This window comes from Mercenaria mercenaria, chromosome 12 (assembly GCF_021730395.1).
Source record: "Mercenaria mercenaria strain notata chromosome 12, MADL_Memer_1, whole genome shotgun sequence".
Classification (NCBI taxonomy): domain Eukaryota; kingdom Metazoa; phylum Mollusca; class Bivalvia; order Venerida; family Veneridae; genus Mercenaria; species Mercenaria mercenaria.
The window spans coordinates 18,823,859-18,833,797 of NC_069372.1; positions in this window are offsets into that span (position 1 = coordinate 18,823,859).

Below are 9,939 nucleotides of genomic sequence, written 5' to 3' on the forward strand. Positions count from 1 at the left end.
TGGTAATGTCGGCTACATTAAGGACCTTGATGGTGGACATGATGGGGGTCATGCTAGTAATGTCGGCTACATTAAGGATCTTGATGGTGGACATGATGCGGGTCATGCTAGTAATGTTGGCTATATTAAGGACCTTGATAGTGTAATGACTGGGATCATACTAGTAACGTCTTCTACATTTAGGACCTGTATGGTGGACATGATGGGGTCATGCTAGTAATGTCGGCTACATTAAGGACCTTGATAGAGGTCATGATTGGGATTATGCTAATATTGTTGGCTACATAAAAAACCTAAACAGTGGACATGAAGGGATCACGCCAGCAATGTTGGTTGCCAGAACCTGGTGGTAGCCACGATGAGCGTCATGCCAGTAATGTCGGTTAGCTGAAGAATCTCGATGGTGGACATGATCGGGGCGTGCAAGTAATGTTGGCTAGATATAGAACATTGATCGAGGGCATGGTGTTGGTTACGCCAGAAATGTCGACCTTGACGGTGGACATGTTCAGGGACATGCAAGTAATGTCGGCTGACCTTGATTGTGGACTTGATGGGGTTCTTGTCAGTAATGTCGGCTACATTAAGGAGCTTTATTGTGGACATGTCGGGGTTATGCCAGAAATGCTGACTTAATAAGGACCTTGATAGAGGTGATGATGAGGGCCACGCCAGTTATGTCGGCTACAGTATTTCACTTGACAGTAAGGCGCTTAATGAACATGTTGGGGTCACGCTAGTAATGTTGGCTTCACAAAGCACCTTGATGGTGGACATGATGGGGGTCATACCCGTAATGTCGGCTACATTAAGGCACTTGGTGGCGGACATTATTGAGTCACGTCAGTAATATCGGCTTCATAAAGGACCTTGATGATTAGCATGATAGAGGTCCTGCCATTAATGTAGGTTACATTTAGGGTCTTCATGGTGGACATGATGGCAGCCATGCCCATAATGTTGGCTACATTAAGGATCTTGTATGTGGACATGGTCGGGACCATGCCGTTAATGTTGGCTTCATAAATGACCTTGATAATGTACATGATGGGGTTTCGTCAGTATATCGTTTTCATAAATGACCTTGATGGTGGACGTGATGGGGATTCGTCAGTAATATCAGTTCCATAGATGACCTTGATGGTGGACATAATGGGGTCATTTCAGTAATGTCAGCTACATTAAGGAACTTGATGGTGACGGTCACGTTGGTAATGATGTCTACTTTAAGGAACTCTGAAGGTCACGCTAGCTAGAATAGCGTAAATAAACTTGATGACGATAGTCTTGTGGTCACGTCAGTATACTAAGCTACATGTTAGGGTCTCGACAGTAATTAACGTACATAAAGGAGGTGGATATGTTCTGCACCACGTCAGAAATGTCGGCTACATAAGAAAACGTAATAGTGAAAATAATGGTGATCACGCCAGTAATGTCGGATAAATAAAAAGAAATGGACTGCGATATGTTCGAGTCAGGTAATTCCCAGTAATTTGGATGCAGACATATTACATTAAGGTCAATTTTGTCAGCTACACGGCGGACATGTTGGAGTCCGGTTGCAATATTGCGGACATGTTATTGGTGAAGTCAGTAATAATGGCTACGTAAAGGAGCTTTGTAGCCAACATGTTTGTCATACTTAACGGACACTCACGTAATATCGGCTGAATAAAGGAACTTTGTTGCGGAAACGCATAGTGTCTGGCTAAATCATTTGGTTACATAAAGTAACTTGATGGAGGACATATTAAGGGTCTCGCCAGTTATTTTGGCTACGGTCGGACAGACTCTAATTAAATAACTGGAAAATACAAATAAAAAAGTTTTGCATCATTAAACAATGTTATCATTTTTATCATGAAAAGTCTAATTTTATATGAAAGTTAAAAACTGGTCTTTTCTCTTCTTGGGTTGACAGAGCTTTTCCACTATTACAAGCAGTCGTGTATAATACCTTCATTATATAGTTTCCTTTTTTTACGAAAGTAAATTATCTCAAATTGATATCTATCTATTTTTATGTTAAAATGTTAGCGTGAACATTTGACATTAAGTTGTGAATTCAATTATTGTTTGCTTTTGAACAGATAAAAAATGCAGTTACATACTGTGGATATAATTTAGAATTCATAACACTTAAACAAGTCTTAACGAAGCTATTTTCACAGGCAATTCCATATCACTATCTAAAATTGAAGCATGTTCATATCAAAATTATATGCATTTTGATTTACAATTACACTTTTATACTTTGAGGATAAACCAAAATCATGTTCAATTCAATGTACGTTTGGAAACTAAGTACAGTCGAACTTGCTTGAGAGACCACAGTCTATTAACAGACCACTTGCATTACGAGACCACTTTTTCAGCTCCATTTTGTGTGAATAAATAACAAATTATGCTGTATTAAGAGACCATTTGAGCCGCACCATGAGAAAACCAACATAGTGCGTTTGCGACCAGCATGGATCCTGACCAAACTGCGCGGATCCATGCTGTTCGCTTTTAGAGCCTATTGCAATTAGAGAAACCGTTAGCGAACAGCATGGATGCGCAGGCTGGTCTGGATCCATGCTGGTGGCAAATGCACTATGTTGGTTTTCTCATGGCGCGGCTCAATTTTGTGTTAAGTGACCACTTTTTGTAATTTCCTTGGGTGGTCTCTTAAAGCAAGTTGTACTGTATAATGTATTGCAAAATACATATGTTTTTTTTTCTCTCTTTAAACGTTGTATCATTGTTTATCTATGGTGTAACCTTCACATATAAAAAATTATAAAGGCGTGTTGTATTTGCGTAAAATTGCGCAACTGCAAACATTGCATACTCATCAAGATTTTTTTCGTCCTTGCATAAGTTTTGCGCTAAACGACTTAAGTGAACAACCGGCTCAAAGAAAATGTTTTCAAGAGTTGTAACGTTTTTTTTATATTGTTTAAATAAACTCAAGAATATTAAAGAAACATTGGCCTATATGTTTTAAGTATCATCATTTAATATATCTGTTCTTACTTTTAAAAGTAGACGTTCGCAAACATTATTTGCTAAACCTGAGGTTTTCTGGTTTCTTAAAACATGAGCGTTGAAAAATTAGGGGCATTGTTTGATGAATATAAATTAGGCCAGAAGATTATCTACATAGGGCATTCAATATCTGCTTAGCAACGGGGAAAAGCGACTTAACCGAGGTTGAAAGTAATAAAAGGTTAAGATAGGTTATCTCAATTTTAAAGATTGATTTCTTTAACGAAATCAATATTGTATTAACCTGAGTATTATCTTAAGTCTCATGATTTCGAATAGATAAGTTTTAAATCGAAATCATGATCACAGTTTGCCGACCAGGGTACATAAACATCGACTATTTTCATTGTTTCACAAAGCTTAGATTTGCCCATAGAGAGGTATATTTAACAGATCTTCAAAACAAAGTTCATCAAACTCATAAATTCTAAAAATAGATAAAATCTTAATACTTTAATATAGTTGAATTCTGATTTATGCCTAAAGGTGATTGGACGTCTTTCTTCATCCCCCCCCCCCCCCCCCCGCCCCCTCCCGCTGTTATCTAGTATTCAAACGTATATCTTATATACGCTAAATACACCGCGTATAACTTACCACAGTCCAGAAAAGTATGTCTTTACATTTTCTCTTCGCAGATTTATTTTCCCACATATTGTACATGTAAGAGCAAAGCTAAAACTTGTACCCCGTAAAGAATTTTCAACAGAGATAGATATTCTTTATTTCCTCCAATAAGAAGAGCATGCTATTTACAAATAATACAAATATATACATGTACAACGTTACAATTACATTAGAAATACAAATTTACAATATTCACGGGAAAATATATATCACTATGTATATTCTATAAGAGAGTCAAAATAACCAAGCTTACATGTATGTTGACATAAATTATGTCTAATACAAATATGTCATATGGTCACTGTGGTATACATAATTGCATACAATCTTATAAAAGGATATTATAAAGTGGATGCGACACATAATGAGTGAACTTGGACAATTTTAAAAAGCGTCACCCTCGTTTCATCTTCTATATTTTGACACGGAAATCCTGACAGCATTTCCAGAAGTTGTTCTTTGTAATTCAGTTCACAGAAAGTTATAAACTTTTCACCTCCTAGGATAGCATGTATTTTTCTCCATAATTTATGTCTATACATGTCGTTTAAAGGACAAAATAACACAACATGATGTATCACTGATCTCGTAGAGCATCGACATTTTGGACATATTAGAATACGTTCTCTTGTAAAAATTTGACTTATAAAAAACACAACAGTCCGACAATAGGGTAAATAATCACGATATAACTGACTGAACCGCCAAGAATTACACGGTACTATTTCGGTATGAATGCTTAAGAAATCAGATAAAGTAGCATCGTTTATCAACCTGCTAATGTACGCAAAATGTGCATGGTAACTTAAAGTTGATTTAACAGTTCTTTTCCAGACATTATTCGATGGAAAACTTTCCCTGTAGTAATAGTCATAAAAGTAAGTAATCATGTTATACTTTCCAAAGATTCTGAAGACATCCGGTACAAAACCTAGCATTTTACTTGGGCTATCCATAAAACAATTAAGACGGAAATCAAACATACTCTTCCCTCGATTGTCTCTGTCTAAATTACATAACTGGCCAAAAAGAGCAGTTTCCGTTTATCAATCTCATGTTCAATTGAATATAAACCAATGAGGCTTAAGGCAACATCTGTTCTGGTGTGTCGTGGTAATGATTGCATAGATTTTATACATTGTCTGTGAATAATTTCTAGAGAGTGCAATTGTGTTTGTGTCATAGCAGACCAAAGTTCACATCCGAAAAGAGTTCTTGGCAATGCAATAGTCTCATAAAGATGTTTGGCCGATATTGGGTGTATCCCACCACTGTGTACTCCACAATCTGCGAAACTAAAGTACGTTTTGCGCAGTTTCGTACATGCATCCTTGATATTTTCATTTAAGCACATATATTTATTACACTTAACACCTAAGTGTACGTAACTGTCTGATTCTAGCACGCTGTCAGAACCTAATTTCCATTTTCTTAAGGTTTTCTGGTAATGCTTAGGTACTTCGTTATAGACTACAACACTACTTTTCTTAGCATTGTATAAGTAGTGTTCCTTTGTCGAATTTTCATAACACATAGTCATTAGACCGTCTAATCCAGTTTTGCTAAGTAACGTCAGGACCATGTCGTCAGCGGAAGTGGGACAACCATAGCTGATGTTGTTAATACGAAAACAATGCCTCGAATTTTCAACTGTATCTATTAAACTATCAATAAAAATTAAGTATAAAAACGGACTAATGTACTGGCCCTGTCTGGTTCCCTGTTGGATCTGGAACCAGTCTGAAGTATATCCTTGTGTTCTAACACAGCTTTGTACATTTCTAAACATTTCGACAATTATTGTAAATATGTGTTTGTTTATTCCCGTTTTGAAGAGCTTTAACATTAATATTGGATGTGAAACTCTGTCGAAGGCCTGTTTTGCGTCCAGAAAACATGTAAACAGTTTTGCGTTATTTTCCTTCGCATAATAGATACTTTCGCGTAATAACAGCGATGTCATGGTACAACTAAATTTTTTTGAAAACCACCTTGCATGGCATTCACTTTCACGGTATTTTCCTGGTTGATAATATGTAATATGCATTTTTCATATAACTTGAGTATTGTCGAACACAGAGATATAGCGCGATAACTGTCGGGGTCTCTTTTGTTTTTATTTGACCCTTTGTATAGTGTAGTAATAACACCTTTTTTAAGGTTGTCTGGCACGTACATAAAGTCAGACATGCTTTGGTATAGCTTTGTGATTACGGATACTATAACGTTCCCGCCGTTTCTGATAATGCTCATAATTAATTTGATCATGTCCGCTAGCTTTTCCATTTTTACATGTTTTCAACTGTTTTCGGACCAACTCTTCATCTATATTAATCTTTTCAAAATTCACTGTTTTCAGTGATTCGGTAATATTGAACAGTTCTGTTTTGCATTTCGAAATGTATTCATGATCAAAATTTTCACTTTGAGTGGGTTTGTATAAGAGCTCAAAATACCGTCTCCATCCTTCATTAATGTCTTTGGGTTCGCTGTACATTTTGCCATCGAAGGCCATTTCAAAAACAGGATCATTCTTTTTCATTTTGCGTCTTTTGTTGATCAATTTCCAGAATTCGTTGCTGTCTATTTCAGCGGCCGTGTCTATCTCATGTTCTAGTTTTTCTATATATCCTGTAACATACATTCGATGCATATGTCGAAATTTCCTTTTAGCTGATTTGTAATTCATATAACTTGTACAGTTTGTGTCTCTTGGCCTATTTTCGTTAATCCATGTTTGCCTTTTATTTAACATACAATTGTGCTGCTCTGTAAGCTCACTATTCCAGTAAGGTTTTATGTAAGGCTTAAACGATTGTTTAGGTATGCACTTTTCTGAAACAGATTGCAATATACTAACAATAGACTGGTATAGTTTTTCAATGTCCTGTTTAGATTTAATTTCAGTATATAGCAATTGCTATGTTTAACAACCCTGAATCAACAGCAGGGATTGACAAAAAAGGACTGAACAGCCATAGGCAATTTACACCTAGTGTAGATCTTCATCCTGGTCCTACATGAAAAAAAAATCAGCTCAAACGAACAGACGGTTGGGAAAAAAACGGAAACCGCTATAATATGAATAAAGAATGTCGTATGAAAATAAAATTCTTTAATAAATCCAACTTGACACAATTTAAAATGTGCTGGACCAAGTGATAAAAATTACATTGAGAAAACGATGTGTGGATCTGTCAATAAGGTAAGACTCAAGAAATCACGGAAAAGTGGTGTGAACATAGTCGCGTTCTGTAACTCATTCTAAATGACGTTACGCTCATTGTTGGCGTACATTAGCGTAACTGACGTTATCGTCGTTTTTAACCGCTTTGACGTTACAGGGATTACTTGGGGGTGTTTGGGCTACAGTTTTCATAAATCATATCGTTCCGATATTTAAAAGAAATTGTTGATATAGATGTCGAATGATGCTTATTCAATCAAATTATTTATTAGACAGTGAATTATATTGCAATGTTCGGATACAATTTTAATGCGTACACTTTATTTAGTTTTCAAACATAACGTCGACGTTACATTAATTTCACGGTTGCGACATTTCGGCTAGGTTTTGCAATTTTCATGTGATAAATTTAATTTATATTCAACGTTAGACGTATGCATATCAATTTGCAGACAATTGTATGTACTTTCAGACTGTAGTCGCAAATTTGTAAACAAATACATATTTCTGTACATATTTCGGCACGTAACAACTTCGTAATTTTTATTTTTTGCATTTTTTGACACGTGTGACATCGCGGCTAGATTAAAGTATACATATATTAAACGCCATTATTCAAGTTAAAACAGGACAACAACTTACTAATTCAAAAGTAGAATTTATGTACTTTTTGTCAAAATAAATATTATAGAAAGCATACGATAGTTAAAGAAACTACAGAAGTTTTAATAAATCCAGTCGAGGAAAGACATAAAATCTTACGTTTTCAGTTGGAACTGTCTTTCGCTTCCGATTTGTTACAGAAAGTATTGAAAAGCAAATGATTGAAATGATGTCAAATATAGTTGACGTCACGTCACCGAGTCTTATAATTTGACGGAAAAAAATAATTTTATGAATTAACTAAGCCGTTATGTAATGCGCATTGGTAAATTTTGTTACATCTTACATGACGTTTTGTGTTCTTTTCTATTACACTATGTCGAATTAAATTTTTACTAATTATTTAACGCAGATCTATGCGATCACATTTACTAACAGGGCGATTGTTTCGCCTTTCTTGTGATATAAGCATATAAACAATCGTATTTCTAAAACGAATTTCATGAAACATTGAAGTGTAAGACACTTACAAATTCCCAATGTTCGCCAACAACGTACGCAACGTCAAATGTGAAAACTGTACTAAGGGACATGGCTGGACTAGGATGACCGTTGTTAATATAGGCTATTGCTGTCGCTTTGCAATCAGGATTGTAAAGGCATACCCAGTCAGTGCGTCCTATAGGTTTGTAGGCATGTAGTGCATGTGTATTAATTACAATGTACCTCTTCCTGTATCTCCCCGTTAATGCATGGTTTATATTTAAAAATAAAACAAGATTTTTTAAGATTCCGAGTGACTTTCCGTTAATCCAGCATAAGTAAAGAAAATGCAGCTTTCTGTAAATGCAGCATTATTAAACCAATCTTTAAGACTTCCCATCTATGCAGCATTACAAGAAAAAACTTAGAATCTCTTTTGTAAAGCATAACACGCAAATCAGATAACTCGGTTTAATTGTAATGTAATGAAATATGCAACACCTCTTGTGCCAATTATGCTAAAACATTAAATGGGTACGGCGATCTCAGGGACTAACAATAACAACAACAACAAATGTAAGCTGCTGATAAAATTCTAAAGTGAAATGCACGGATTTTAGCTTCAAGAGTATTTGGAGAAAAAATGAGATATACGTTAACGTCCGCTAACATTCTTAACCAACAACAATAATTTTTATGCCAGATATTATCTGCATAAGCCGCATCAATATTACAATTTCAGGACATATTCTGGGCAAAATGTAGAGATAATTATTTGTCTTGTCACTGTTAGACAAAAAAATCGTGTTTAGTGTAACATACTGAAAATCTCAAGTCATATTTCAATTAAAGGAGTTTTTGGTACAAACTGAATAAAATGCGGCTGATGACCGACATTTAAGCCAGTATTTTCTCTTATCATTATTAAATTTTCATGTACATGACCGTGATACAGTGTAATTGTGATTGTTTCTTAAAACAGATGTTTTAGTGAGAATGCGCATTTCAAATTACCACACAGATGAACTGTCATTTGCTACATCGTTATCATATGAATTTAACTCCAAACTAATTCATAATACATCAAAACAAAAAACAAAAAGTTATTTCCAACAAATATGTAACCGTTTTTGTCTTTTGTGTGTGTGTGTGTGTGTGTGTGTGTGTGTGTGTGTGTGTGAAAAGCTTTTTCATGAAAGCCTCTGTTCAAAGACCTGTAAAATGAAAGTTCTGTGTAGGTATTTTCAGGTGGAACATTTTTTTCTCTGTGTGAAAATATCGGCACACTTAAGGAACCTGTATTATAAAATGCTCAAAAAGATATTAAACAAATTACCAAGTGCAAGAGGGTTTATCTTCAACATGAGCAATTAATATACCATCGCACCGGGAGCTAGAAGGCTTATCAGTTTTATGCTTTCCCGATTTTGCTACTGTCATACGAAAATAAAACATCCCAACTGCTGTAAAAGATATCAGACTGATAAAAGTCCAAGTAAAACATAAAACGAGCAATCTGGAAAACTGTCTTATGCAAGTAAATTGGCACCAATGACGTCACGAATCACGTGATACCTGCTGGGTAAAAGCAATCGCAAAAACAAATGTTTAGTCTCAGGGTATTTATTAGCCTAATCATTTGCTTACTATCAAGTGAAGTCTTTAGTAAAACGGCATATTTAGGTACCATCTTAAGAAAACCATCTTAACAGCTGTTTAGATAGAAACAAATTCCTTTCATTTTATAGCTTTTTGAAAGGGTATGAAACGCCAAATACTTTTTTAATTCATGTTTAACGACATTCTGTATTTCTGGCTTCATTAAGTCTACAGGAATTTGAGATTGGCAAAATATTTTATATTATCTTAAAGTTTATAATAGCTTTACAAAACCGGAACTAGTTTAGCGTATATACGAAACAGAACTACCAAGAAGATTTTTTTTTGTATAGATATACAAGGAAATAAGACAGTTCCAGGGTAGTTCATTGGCATGCACAATATTA